We start from the raw sequence: 15,366 nt of genomic DNA on the forward strand, positions 1-15,366 counted from the left end.
ATGGACAGCGATGTCAGGGAATTCCACAGAGACCCGGAGCAGAGCCGATACTAGCGCTCTGCCCGGGACTCCGCTCTGGGAAAGACCCTGACATCGCTGTTCATATGTGGACAGCGATGTCAGGGAATTCCAGAGTCTCAGGGCAGAGCCGATACTAGCGGCTCTGTGTCCCGCGGGCCGCAGGTGACAGCCCCAGGGGCCGCATGCGGCCCGCGGGCCGCGTGCGTGAGACCCCTGGTCCAAAGCATACAGCTCTTTATCCATGAGAAGTTTACAACCGGAGTATTCCTTCAGTTCCATCAGAACGTCCAAAAAATATTACTCACCCCTCTAGTTATTTAGATGAATATTTTATCTAATGAGGAGCATTGTTATGTCTTAATTCTTATATTTTGAATTCTTATTGTCCAGTGTGACTAGAGGGCGCTGTTGCTGGAGCTTTGTAAAGCAATGTCAGTTAATGGTATGTTCTTTTCTAATATATCTAAATTTGCTGTTTTTTTTTTTACTGTTACTCCATTTTTAAGTAAAAATATAATTTACTGTTGTTTTGCTAATGGTTACAGCTTCAATTATTAATAAACTTAGAATGTAACATAATTAACATATATTGTACGGATTTTTGTAGGAGATTTTTGGTAATAAATCTGTGCCAGTGGAATTCTCCAGCGGCCGTTTTTTACAGTTGTTTCATAAGATTTTTAGGCAAGTTAGTTCAGACGTTGCGGAAAACTCCGCTGCGGACCATAGGCTGCAGTGCAGAATTTTCCCTCCGCAGCATGCACTGTCTGTTGTGTAGAAGAAGCAGAATTTCACTGCGTATTTCAGCCTTTGCAATGCAAAAACTGAAATCTGTGGCAAGTCCGCTGTCTTTTCGGCAACGTCTGAATTACCTGTCAAATATGCAAATGTTGGTGCAGATTCGTTGCGTTATTGCCCCAAATCTGCACCAACATTTGCAGCGGAAAAACTCTGCCACGTCTGGCCGTGCCCGAAGGGGTGCAGAGGATGAAGTCGCAGCTGTGTCTTGGTTCGTGAGCTGGCCCAAATGCTCAAGTATTAGACTAGACTCACATGTGCAGTTATTAATTCAGTTTTTTGTGCTGTTTTTTTAGCCTAACACTGGAGTGGATTCAAAACAGAGGAAAAATATAAAGGAAAGAATAAAGTAAACTTCTACACTCTTGTACATACACTTCAGTGTTTGGCTTAAAAGAAACTGCATCAAAACCTGCATGTGTGAATATAGTCTTATACATAGCACAGGAAAGCTCAGAAACCCTGTTACTTATTTACCATCAGGGCCCCAGAGCTTCAGTTATGCATTTGACTTTCGAACTAGAATGAAGAGTGAATTTTTATTTTTATCAAGTTGTGTGAATTAATTACCTTTCTTACATAAAATCATTGTTATGACATATTACAATTTATTGTCCAAGACCTGGAAACTTGGATACAGTATTATTTTAAGATTAAAAACATATGTTGACAATGTGACAAGATTTTTAATGTGTAGACCTAAAACGGAGCATCATCACTCTTGAAGCAACAGAAACATAATATATTAATAAAATATCAGGATAGAGCATTTGCTGCTTCTAAATATATCATGTGGTTGATTTAGCAAATCAGAAAAACGTCACTGGTATTGAAGTCAAGTCAGGAGCTGGTTTAATATTGCATTTACACAGACCGGGGACAGCAGAAGAGCAGAGGTAAGAAATACAAAACCACTGTAGCTAATAATATGCCTTTATCTATCTTACAATATAGAAGCTTATAGAAATAGAATGTATATATATATATATATATATAGATAGATAGATAGATAGATAGATAGATAGATGATAGATAGATAGATAGATAGATAGATAGATAGATAGATAGATAGATAGATAGATAGATAGATAGATAGATAGATAGATAGATAGATAGATAGATAGATAGATAGATATATTGTAAGCCTCTCAGCTTGTTAAGATTGGCGAGATAAAGGAATCCAGGAGAGCTGAGGTTCTTGTAAAATGTTTGTTCTGGGACTGGATTTTTATAGAATGGCAGGTAGGATTGATAGTGGGACCTGTCATTCCCTTCCGCACTCCAGTACGGGCGTCACCACTAGATTGGGCTCATTACTGAGCTTTAATAACTCTGCAGTTAATGTAGAGAGCGTGTTTATTTTGTTTATATATTGCAAATTTTGTATGATGGATAAGCACTAGTTTGTTTCTGGACTGCAATAAAGTCAAGCGTGGAATCGAGCTTGTACAGCTTCTACACTTTCATCGCCAACTGCAACCCCCCATATGCACAGTCCCTGACAAGAGATTATATGTATCCAACTGCATGTTGAGAGTGTTATGAGATACTACTAATATATTTTCCATCAGACTGGAAGGTAACCCTTCTAGTCCATCAGCAGCAGTGATTGTTTTCTTACATAAATGGCAGTCTATATTCAGCGTGTGGTTTCACAGCGCACCACTGGGGAATATGAATTCTCCACCACTGCCCTCATCTATTCATGTTCTATATTTAGGGAAACAGGTGGAGCTTACAAATTTCCTAATATTTAACTGTAAGGTCACCTTGAGTTAATTATGAAAGTGTAAGAATTGTAGAAATGCAATTTTATCTTTTAAAAATTATTGTTGAAATTGTAAAAATTTTAAACGTTTCAACAAAATAACCAGAGGGAATCAGTATACCTGTGTATTGCAATATAAAAAATAGTATAGAAAGTATAAAGCATGTCGGCATATGAATAACAAGGATGAGATATGAGAGTGATTTTATATTGACTTTCAACATTTCCCCTCTGGATGGATTAAACAAAATTAAGAAAATAGACAAAAACACTGGTGAGGGAGAGCAAAAACATGGGAATGGGAATTTGGGAATGGTACCTGCAGATTAGGGATCTCCACCATGCAAATTTGTGAATATACTGTCTTATTAAGGATGGATTCCACTGGGGATTCCTAAAACCAGACGTGTCAAAATATCTATAAGATATTATACTTTATAACAAAAAAATAGGCTTTTGGGCAAGTCCACCGAAATTGGAGCCCACCTCAAAACATCTTCAAAAACAAAGCGAAGATGTAAACATCATCACCGTCCGAGTAATTTCTGTTAGAACACACTAGTCATGCATGTCCATAGAGCACCCCAGATACCTACAACAGACCACCATATTTGAGAGAGAAACACACTTATATAATATCACTTATACATTTTCTTATAATTTAAATCTATGCTATGAGCCTTCTTGCCAAGAAGGTTGGCGAACCTTATAATCTAAGTTTGCATTAGGCACATGGGTTTATAGCATCAGAAAATTGAAACCTGTGGCAGATAAAAGATTCAAATCTCCCACTACTTAATTTTTATGCCAAGAACGTCTTCACATATAATGAAAAATATTAGTAGACAACACACTAATAACTGCCCATGTGCCATGAGATTACCGACCCCATATAAGTTACTTTGCCAGCCGGGAAATTAAACAAAGGCCCCATAGACAGCCACGGCTCTATGTCTATTAGGTCGTGCCAGATTCACATCCTAAGGGTATGTGCACACACACTAATTACGTCCGTAATTGACGGACGTATTTCGGCCGCAAGTCCCGGACCGAACACAGTGCAGGGAGCCGGGCTCCTAGCATCATAGTTATATACGATGCTAGGAGTCCCTGCCTCTCTGCAGTACAACTGTCCCGTACTGTAATCATGTTTTCAGTATGGGACAGTTGTCCTGCAGCGAGGCAGGGACTCCTAGCATCGGACATAACTATGATGCTAGGAGCCCGGCTCCCTGCACTGTGTTCGGTCCGGGACTTGCGGCCGAAATACGTCCGTCGATTACGGACGTAATTAGTGTGTGTGCACATACCCTAATAGTTTTACACTCACAGGCATTGATGCTTTGGTTTACTAAATATACCAAAGCATTCCGGAAGAAATGCTTTGTGAAGTCCCCTTTTTTGACTAAAACAATAAATACAGTTTAATAAAGTTTATTTAAAAAAGAAGGCGCACCGTAAAATAATAAAAAAAAAATTTGTTTCAAACAAAGTGGTTTTATTTTGTAAAAGTGTAAAAAAAATAAAACTAATAAAATACATATATGGTATCTCCCTGAATGTAACGACCCAAACAATAAAGTTAACACATTATTTTAACCACATAGTGAATGGTGTAAAAAATAAATAAATCAAAAAACAACTAAATTGCTTTTTCTTCCTTTCCCCTCAAAAAACGTACTATAAAAATGAATCAATGTGCGTCATGTACGCCAAAATGGTACTAATAAAAACGACATCTCATCCGGCAAGAAAGAAGCCTTTATATGGCTACATCGATGAAAAAAAATAAAAGGTTTGGCTCTTGGAATGTGGTGATGCAAAAACAAATTATTCTCTTATAACCCGTTGATGACATGTCACGTACTAGTATGTGACAGCCGTTAAGGGGAAGTATGGAGTGGGCTCACAGGCTGAGCTTGCTCCATACTCAGCGGGTGATGGCTGTGTTATACAGCCGACACCTCACTGCAATGGGCGGAATCAAAGTTCACTTTGATTCCGTCCGTTTAACACCTTACATGCCGCTGTCAATCGTGACTTCGTAGACGGCTGTCAGAATCACGATATAGTATTGCATTAGTATTGCAGTATATCATATAAGCGATCCAACGATCACTGCTTCAAGTTCCTAGGGGTCTAATAAAAAAAGTAAAAAACAGTTAGATAAAATTGATTTTTATGTTCCAAAATAAAAAAAGTATTGAAAGTTTTAAAAAAAACTTTTCCCATTTTTTTTCCCCTAAAGAAATGTTAAAAAAAAAAAGTTAACATAATTGGTATCGCGGCATCTGTAAAAGTCTGAACTATCACTATATAGCATTGTTTAACACAAGAAAAATAAATATATAAAACGTGCAAATTGCTGTTTTTTGGTCACCTTTGCTCTCCAACAAATTGAATAATAAGTGATCAGAATGACGCATGTACCCTAAAATGGTATCAGTGAAAACTACAGCTCGCCCTGCAAAATTTAAGCCCTTACACCACGAAATTGATGGAAAAATAAAAAAGTTATGGCTCTCAGAATCATACAAAAGAAAAATACATATACTTTGTGTGGCTGCAGCTCTGCCTCACCTGGCATTATTCAAGTGCCTCCTATATAAACCCATCACACCTTCCATTCAGGTTTGGTCACATGCAGGTAAGGTGCAGGTAATGCTGTGTGTTATTGGGGAATGCTGAATCAGTTTGTCTGTAGAAATAAAGGCATGTTCAGACATGGCAGAATTCTGCAGACACTGTCCGCATCAATGCCGCACATAATCCGTGTTGCGGATTTGGCTAAAATGTTAAGTAAAATGCTGCAGATTTGTCGTTGCGGATTCAGGTGCAGATCACACCCTGCTCTCTTTCAAACATTCCATCCCAGTCTGGCTATAGACCTTGACACACATAGGTCCAGCCAGAATAATGAAATATCCTGTTCCTGAAAGCAATCCGCAACGCAACACACATTACATCTGCGGATTTCATTGCGTAATTTTGAAACTCCATTGAAGTCAATGGAGAAATTCCACAAGTACGCATCAAGTCCGCAACAGACAGTGTATGCTGCGGACAGAAAATTCCGCACCGCAGCCTATGGTCCACAACGGAGTTTTCCGCAATGTCTGCACGAAGATAACTAAAAAGGTGTGGAAACCAATGGACAAACTGCCTGCTGCGGATTTCCACTGCAGACTGTCTGCAGCGGAATTTCACAGCAATTCTGGCATGTGTGAACGTGCCTTTATAGTGGACAGAGACAAAGGTTTGCTGGCCAGCAGGTGAGAGAGAGAGATACACATACACAAACACAGACAAGCTAATTCACCCCCTCAACAATGATATATAGTAATCGCCTTCATCTGTATGTCTTTGTATCAGACTTTGTATTAGGCATTTGACATGTTCAATGTGACCTCCTCAGCCTCCAAATCAATACCACATTAGTAGAACTGGTCCCTGTTGTTAACAGAGACAACAGAACTGTGAATATATCTCATATATAAGTATTATCCGCAGTTTTAGTTTAGTATTTGTCTAGAAAGTATAAGAATAAAACTTACCCAGATTGTAAAGAAGTTTTTAGTTTTCTTGTCTTTGCCAGTGGTGCAACTACTGCTGCAGCAGCCATAGCGGCTGCTACAGAGTCCACGGCATGAGGGGGCTTGTGCCCATTTTCAATAGTATCTGCATCCTTAGGATGCAGATACTATTGAACACTATGGCAGAGCAGGGGAAGTTTCTATCTACAGGGGGGGGGGGCGGCGGCTGTATGGCATTATGTACAGGGGGGCTGTATGGCGCTATCTACAGGGGGAGCTGCATGGAGCTATCTACAGGGGGGCTTTATGGCACTATCTACAAGGGGAGGTGGGTGTCGCTCTCTACAGGGGGTCTGTATTGCACTATCTACAAAGGGGGCTGTATGGCACTGTCTACAGGAGTCTGTATGGCACTATCTACCAAGGGGCTGTATGGCATTATCTACAGGGGGGGCTGTATGGCACTATCTAAAAAAGAGTGATGGGGTCGCTATCTACAGGGGGGGCTGTATGGCACTATCTACAAGGGGGGTGGAGGCATTATCTACAAGAGGGAGGTGGGGCGCAATCTACAAGGTGGACTGTATGGCACTATCTAAAAGGGGTAGTTGGGGGCACTAGCTACAGGGGTGGCTGTATGGCACTATCTACAAGGGGAGGTGGGGGCACTATGTACAAGGGGAAGGCTGTAAGGCACTGTCTACAAGAGTGCTGTATGGCACAATCTACAGGGTCGGCTGTATGGCACAATCTACATTGTGGTGCTGTATGCTGTATGGCACAATCTACAGGGCGGCACTGTCTGCAAGGGGGGCTGTGTGTCGCACTCAGAGTAGGGGGGCCCAGTCAAAAGTTTGCTATGGGGCCCAGTCTTTCCTAGTTATGCCCCTGGTCCATGCGTATAGATATCTACACCCAATCCCTCTCAAATATAGGTTAATTTTTCCAAAAATAGTTTGCAAGAGAGTGCCCAGGGGGTTATCCACACCTGCAAGATGGCTTTTTTGCAGCTTCTGCCACATAGTGGACTACGGATGTAGCCATCTTTACTTTGACTCTGATAACTTGCTGCAGCGTGATATCACACAATAAAAGCCATTGAAAAGTCATTGAAAAAGTTAAGATAAAGGATCTTGCCACTGTGTATATAATGCGTTAAAAGTCAAGATTAAGGCGGCTGTAGTTTCTTACTGCCTTTAGTATATCAAAATTTGGTAGAGTCCATCTAAACAAATATTGCCCAGATCGGTGAGATAAGTAATTGTAAACTGTATAAACTGCTGTACTGTCCAGAAGCTCTGCATCCGGTGGAAAGAACACAAACAATGGAATATGTTTACATTTAGCTACCCACATTTCCGACAAGCATCTGTAGAATAAATGCCCATCCGGAACCCTCTATGTGGAAAAATATAAGATCGGTGCAGGATACTCAAGTTCATTTCTAAATATCTAGCTTATAGCTTTTTGTAAGCATATTCTAAGGAATCTAAAATTGTTAATGCCACTATAAATGTGATATCCTTTGTCCATCGTCTAAGTCCGGTCCGGTCAGTATTTTAGTCAAGTAAAGGTAAGAATATTTTATAAAGGCCTGATGTACAACCCCTAGAGTTGTTTGATCTAGTTATAGAGACTCACTCCTCTGGCAAAAAATGGTGTAATGTAATGGTGGCATAACCACGAGCTTGGTAATAAGCAAATAGTGGGACAGATAAATCTGGATATTTTTCTTGGAATTCTTGTAAAGTGAAAAAACTTTTAGAGGTCATATTGACTATGTGCCAAACACAGCACTCCCATCATTGCCTGAATGTGAAAGACGGGGTTTGCCTTGCAATTTCGGAAATCATGGTTTCCCTTACGACCTACAGCAGCACATTAATGGGGTATTTCTGCCCCTGTATACTAATAGGACAGATGGAATTTTGGAGTAAGAGATTAGGAAGGTTGAGAATTTATCGTTTCCTGAAAGAAGCAAATAATTAAAATCCACCAAACCTACCCTGGGTAGATGAAGTGCAGAGGCCAGTGGACTGTCTTGCACTGTTAGTTCTCTGATTCACCTAATTTTTCTAAATCCTACTCTACTAGGGCATTGGCCACCTCTTGGGCTGAATAAAATCTGATCCCGTTGGATCAGATTTCCTGTGCAGCTTGGAGTTCGCACTTAATATTTATCAACCATTATAGCAGAGGCATAGCTAGGTTCCCCAGCACCCGGGGCAAAGCTTTAGTTTGGCGCACCCCCCCTCACCAACCTCTTTCCCGACATCTCCTTCCCCACCGTACCAGAGCCAAGCTCAGTACATATATACAGTACCAGAACAAAGCTCAGTTCATAAATACAAAGGCAGCACAAATACAGCTCAATTTAATGCAACACCTGCCGTATACTTTTGCACTAAATTGTATAAAGCTCCCAGCGAGGCCCAAACAATGGTAAGGATGTGCTGGGAGATGTTGTTTCATAAAAAAAAAATCATACCACTCATCATCTCGCTGCAGATCATATATTTACGACAGCACAGATTACAGGCAGAATAAACATTTACATTAAGTGACTCACAGGTGACGTAATTTTCAAGTTGTTATTCTTCTCTTTTCTTCTCCATCCGGTCCAGACCTCTGACGACTTCTCCCAGCCACAGCTCATTTCTGCAATTTTCCACTCAGATGTCTTCAGCTTCTCACTTTTCAAACATTTCTGCACCTATAAATGAAGATAAAGTTCTCAGGGTGCCAGACACTATGCACCTAAATATAATAGCGCCATACAAGGCACCTCTAATTATAATGGAACCATATACTGTGTCACACACACACACACACACACACACACACACACACACACACACCCTGCCCCCTGTAGATAGTGCCCCTCATAGAGCCCCCTGTAGATAGTGAACTACATAGATCCCCCTGTAGATAGTGACCCTAACAGAGCCCCTGTAGATAGTGCCCCACTTACAGCCTCCTGTAGATAGTGCCCACATATTGCCCCCTGTAGATAGTGCCCTACATATAGGCTCCCTGTATATAGTGCCCCACATATAGCCCCCTCTGAAAATAGTGCCCCACATATAGCCCCCTCTGAAAATAGTGCCCCACATATAGCCCCCCTGTAGATAGTGCCCCACATGTAGCCTGCCTGTAGATAGTGCCCCCACATGTAGCCCCCCTGTAGATAGTGCCCCACATATAGCTCATCCCTGTAGATATTGCCCCAGATATAGCCCCCCTGTATATAGTTCCTCACATATAGCCCCCAGTAGATAGTGTCCCACATAAAGTCCTCCTGTATGTAGTGCCACAAATATATCTCCCCCTGTATATAGTGCCCCACATATTACCCCCCCTCTAGATAGTGCTCCACATATAGCCCACCTCTGTAGATAGTGCTCCACATATAGCCCAACCCTATATATAGTGTCCAACATATAGCCTACCCCTGTAGATAGTGCCCTACATATATCTCCCCCTATAGTGCTCCACATATAGCCAAGCCCTGTATATAGTGTCCAACATATAGGCCATCCCTGTAGATAGTGCCCTACATATATCTCACCTATAAATAGTGCTCCACATATAGCCCACCCCTGTATATAGTGCCTCACATATAGCTCCCCCTATAGTGCTCCACATATAGCCCACCCCTGTATATAGCCTCCCTTGTAGACAGATCCAACCCCTGTAGATAGAGCCCCACCTGTAGATAATATCACTTACATTCTTATTAGGATAAAAAAAACACTTTACATAACGTTAATCTGTTTTCCCTTAGTCCTAACAGCAGCACAAGCTTTCCGTCCTATTTAAAGAGGCTCTGTCACCAGATTTTGCAACCCCTATCTGCTATTGCAGCAGATAGGCGCTGCAATGTAGATTACAGTAACATTTTTATTTTTAAAAAACGAGCATTTTTGGCCAAGTTATGACCATTTTCGTATTTATGCAAATGAGGCTTGCAAAAGTACAACTGGGCGTGTTGAAAAGTAAAAGTACAACTGGGCGTGTATTATGTGCGTACATCGGGGCGTGTTTACTACTTTTACTAGCTGGGCGTTGTGTATAGAAGTGTCATCCACTTCTCTTCACAACGCCCAGCTTCTGGCAGTGCAGACACAGCCGTGTTCTCCAGAGATCACGCTGTGACGTCACTCACAGGTCCTGCATCGTGTCGGCACCAGAGGCTACAGATGATTCTGCAGCAGCATCGGCGTTTGCAGGTAAGTCGATGTAGCTACTTACCTGCAAATGCTGATGCTGCTGCAGAATCAACTGTAGCCTCTGGTGCCGACACGATGCAGGACCTGTGAGTGACGTCACAGATCTGCACTGCCAGAAGCTGGGCGTTCTGAAGAGAAGTGGATGATACTTCTCATCAGAACGCCCAGCTAGTAAAAGTAGTAAACACGCCCCGATGTACGCACATAATACACGCCCAGTTGTACTTTTACTTTTCAACACGCCCAGTTGTACTTTTGCAAGCCTCATTTGCATAAATACGAAAATGGTCATAACTTGGCCAAAAATGCTCGTTTTTTAAAAATAAAAACGTTACTGTAATCTACATTGCAGCGCCTATCTGCTGCAATAGCAGATAGGGGTTGCAAAATCTGGTGACAGAGCCTCTTTAAGGCTACTACTTTATGATAAACACATGGTAGGAGGGGCTGGATGTCCTTATGTAGAGAGGAGACTCTAGTTAATTAGTTTGATTAAATTAAAAATCCCATTCCCACGCCGTCCGGTGGCAATGCAGACCTGCTCTCTTCTGAGCAGGTCTGCTGGGGTTGAACAATGCAAGCAGCGCCAAAACTTTATCACGCCATCATCGCGCAGCTTACATCTATGAAAGGCGCTGATTAGAAGAGCAGAATGACTTTCCCTGTCAATCAGCGCCTTTCAATGTCGAAAGAGGCGCAAGGAAAAAATTGCGTCGCTTGCATCTTTGAATGGCTGGGCACGTAATGTACCCGGTTATTCATAGCTTATGCTTGTAATTGTTTCTGCGCCCTATAGACGCAGGTACAATTACAATGCAGGAGGGGGTGGCAGCAGCTGGTTTCAGTGGCGCCGCCCCCTCATCGAGGCAACAGGCCGCCGTCATAAATGGTGTAGCCCTGGCCCCCCCACCTTCCCTCTTAGTTGCGCCCGGGGCACATGCCACACCGCCCCCCCCCCCCTAGCTACGCCCCTGATTATAGGCTGAAATTTTGGTTCTTCGAAGAGGCGGCTCTTGAGCGGCCAATTCTGAGTTCAACCAGTCAAGAGGGCCCTCCCTATGGGGTTACTTCTTGCTAAATCAACATTATTGTGCTGCTGTAGGACGTAGGGGAAGTGTAGATTAATGTTAATCTGTTTTCCCTTAGTCTTAACAAAAGCACAAGCTTCCCATCCTATTTAAGGCTACTACTTTATAATAAACACATGGAAGAAGGGGCTAGATGTCCTTATGTAGGGAGGAGACTCTAGTTAGATAGGCCCCATGCACACGACCGTATTTTTGTCCACCCGCAAATACTGGCGTAAATACGGGTCCTTGGTCACACGTATTCGACCCGTATTTCAACAGTATTTACGGACCCGTGCCTGTAAATACGAGTCCGGTGTCACCCGTATTCCACCCGTATTTACGGGCACGTTTTCGCTGCAAAATTACACTGCAGTAATCAGCAGCCCTTCGCTCTATCAGTGCAGGATAGAGAGAAGGGACAACCCTTTCTGTAATAAAAGTAAAATAAATTCATACTTACCCGGCCGTTGTCGTGGTGACGCGTCCCTCTCTTGACATCCAGCCCGACCTCCCTGGATGACGCGCAGTCCATGTGACCGCTGCAGCCAGTGATTGGCCTGTGATTGGCTGAAGCGGTCACATGGGCTGTAACGTCATCCCAGGAGGCCAGACTGGAGGAAGAAGGGAGTTCTGGGTAAGAATGAACGTCTTTTTTTTTTTTACAGCTTTATCTATATTGTGATCGGTAGCCACTGTCCCTGGTACTGAAAGAGTTTCTGCCGATCGTTTAACTCTTTCAGCACCCTGGACAGTGACTATACACTGACATCGCCTAGCAACGCTCCCGTAATTACGGGTGCACACACGTAGTCACCCGTAATAACGGGAGCCCCATAGACTTCTATGGGCCTGCCCGTGCCGTCAGGCATCATGCACTCCTCTCCATTCATTTACACTGCACTAGCGATATAGATATATCGCTATGTGCAGCCTCATACACAAGCCCTAACATTACTAGTGTCCTGATAATGAATACACATGACCATCCAGCCTGGACGTCATGTGTACTCAGAATCCTGACACTTCTGACTCTTTTTTGTGAGATTCCAGCAACGGATACGAAATCTCGCGAGATCTCGGAGCTAAACGAGATTTGGTTTAACTTGTCGGAATCTCACAAAAAAAGAGTCAGAAGTGTCAGGATTCTGAGTACACATGACGTCCAGGCTGGATGGTCATGTGTATTCATTATCAGGACACTAGTAATGTTACGGCTTGTGTATGAGGCTGCACATAGCGATATAACTATATCGCTAGTGCAGTGTAAATGAATGGAGAGGAGTGCATGATGCTGATTGGCACTCCTCTGTACAACGCCCACTTGGTCGAAAGTAAAAGTACGCCCACTTGGGCATTAAGAAAGCTCATTAGCATAAACTTTAATCGCTCCTAACTTTGTGAAAAAAGATTGTTTTTTTAAATAAAAAGCATTACTGTCACCTACATTACAGTGCCCATCTCCTTATATAGGAGACAGAGCACTTATAATGTGGTGACAGAGCCTCTTTAAATGCTGCCATGCTTTTCAGGCAGTTAGTAATAATGGATTGGACACAACGTCATCTGTCATCCTGGAAAATGGTTTATGCAGTAAATTAGTAAGTGAGGGAATTGGGGATAAATTTGGTCGATTGCGTAATCAGTGTAACCTGTCAGCCAATCACCCACCACTGTGGCAATGGTAGCTACAGTAGGTTAAGAATGCAGATATCCGGAATATTTAGACCCCGGTGTAATTGCAGTTGGTGTAGACTATGGAAGGCAATCTTGGAGCATTTGCCATCCCAGACAAATCAGCGAAAAAGAAAATGTATTCTTTATTTATATCTCACACGTAACCAGATTGTTCTAGTAGTTTTGGTATTAGGGTATGTGCACACACACTAATTACGTCCGTAATTCACGGACGTATTTCGGCCGCAAGTCCCGGACCGAACACAGTGCAGGGAGCCGGGCTCCTAGCATCATACTTATGTACGACGCTAGGAGTCCCTGCCTCTCCGTGGAACTACTGTCCCGTACTGAAAACATGATTACAGTACGGGACAGTTGTCCTGCAGAGAGGCAGGGACTCCTAGCATCGTACATAACTATGATGCTAGGAGCCCGGCTCCCTGCAGTGTGTTCGGTCCGGGACTTCCGGCCGAAATACGTCCGTCAATTACGGACGTAATTAGTGTGTGTGCACATACCCTTACAATCTTTTTCAGCAGGTTAGCTCTCCCTATATATGATAATGGTAATTCCCCCCAGGTAGGAAAAGAGGTTTCTAATCTGTGTATGTACAGGGGCGATATTAATTGCATAGATTGCATAAGGTCGTCTAGGTCACCCCAAGGTATTTGATAGCTGAGGTTTCCCATCTGAGGGAGTAGGCGCAGACTATAACAACCTGCCCGGACTCCTAATTTAGATAAATTCAGAGGCCTTACTACTTAAGTGTGAATCCAGGCAGAGCGCCAACCATCCCCACCTGAACCACAAGGGCATAGAGCATTTGTTTGGGATTACTCACGACCAGCAAGACATCATCTGCAAATGCCATGACTTTAACATCAGAATTGCCCAATTTAATAACTGAAAAAGTGGGAGTGGGTTGTAGGTGTCGTAATAAGTTGTAACTAATGCATTGACTGTAGCCGCTATTTCAGTACGTGAATTTTAAGTAGACTGTCTGGCGAATTAAACCTCTCTGTACTTTTGAAAGTATTTTGGGCAAAATCAGTTGGAAGAGATCGGCCAGAGCCTGGGTAAATAGTTAATAGTCCAGATTCATAAGGGCAATAGGTCGGTAGGATTGTGGTAGGGTAGGATCCTTGTTAGGTTTAGGTAATAAAATGGTACGTGCAGATGTAAAATCAGAAAGAAAGATCTCACCCTTGTAAAGTCGTCTATAGAGTGAGATGAGATATGGAAGTAACTCCAGTAGTTATAGGGAGTAGTATTCTTTTGAGAATCCATTAGGGCCTGGGGTTTTGTAATTACTAGATTGTGAAATGGCACGCCTAACTTCCGCAGGTGCTATATCTTCAAGGATAAACTTTTGTTTGTCTATTAATGAGGAAAACTGCAGTGATTGTAAGAAGCTTTGAGTTTTCAAATGGTCCTGTACCAGTTCTCAAAGTAATCGGTCACTATTCCTTCAAGTTTTTTCTCAGAATTGGACAAGCTGCCAGTCATTGGGTACTTAAAGAGGCTCTGTCACCAGATTTTGCAACCCCTATCTGCTATTGCAGCAGATAGGCGCTGCAATGTAGATTACAGTAACGTTTTTATTTTTAAAAAACGAGCATTTTTGGCCAAGTTATGACCATTTTCGTATTTATGCAAATGAGGCTTGCAAAAGTACAACTGGGCGTGTTGAAAAGTAAAAGTACAACTGGGCGTGTATTATGTGTGTACATCGGGCGTGTTTACTACTTTTACTAGCTGGGCGTTGTGTATAGAAGTATCATCCACTTCTCTTCAGAACGCCCAGCTTCTGGCAGTGCAGACACAGCCGTGTTCTCGAGAGATCACGCTGTGACGTCACTCACAGGTCCTGCATCGTGTCGGACGAGCGAGGACACATCGGCACTAGAGGCTACAGATGATTCTGCAGCAGCATCGGCGTTTGTAGGTAAGTCGATGTAGCTACTTACCTGCAAATGCTGATGCTGCTGCAGAATCAACTGTAGCCTCTGGTGCCGATGTGGCCGACACGATGCAGGACCTGGGGCAGGAAGTGAGTGACGTCACAGCGTGATCTCTCGAGAACACGCTGTGTCTGCACTGCCAGAAGCTGGGCGTTCTGAAGAGAAGTGGATGATACTTCTATACACAACGCCCAGCTAGTAAAAGAAGTAAAAACGCCCCGATGTACGCACATAATACACGCCCAGTTGTACTTTTACTTTTCAACACGCTCAGTTGTACTTTTGCAAGCCTCATTTGCATAAATACGAAAA

The 15,366-nt window shown here is 42.7% G+C and overlaps 1 protein-coding gene across 2 annotated transcripts in view; it reads left to right on the top strand.

Annotated features, from left to right (window-relative positions):
- The first annotated feature begins 410 nt into the window (after nucleotides 1-410).
- Nucleotides 411-15,366, top strand: part of LOC142661973 (nicotinamide N-methyltransferase-like) — a 39,477-nt gene continuing 24,521 nt past the window's right edge. For both annotated transcript variants that reach the window (XM_075839749.1, XM_075839748.1), the window contains exons 1-2: nucleotides 411-463; nucleotides 1,625-1,715. The gene's annotated coding sequence lies outside the window, so the exon portion shown is untranslated. The remainder of the gene's footprint in view (nucleotides 464-1,624; nucleotides 1,716-15,366) is intronic.

This window comes from Rhinoderma darwinii, chromosome 10, assembly GCF_050947455.1.
Source record: "Rhinoderma darwinii isolate aRhiDar2 chromosome 10, aRhiDar2.hap1, whole genome shotgun sequence".
Lineage (NCBI taxonomy): Eukaryota > Metazoa > Chordata > Amphibia > Anura > Rhinodermatidae > Rhinoderma > Rhinoderma darwinii.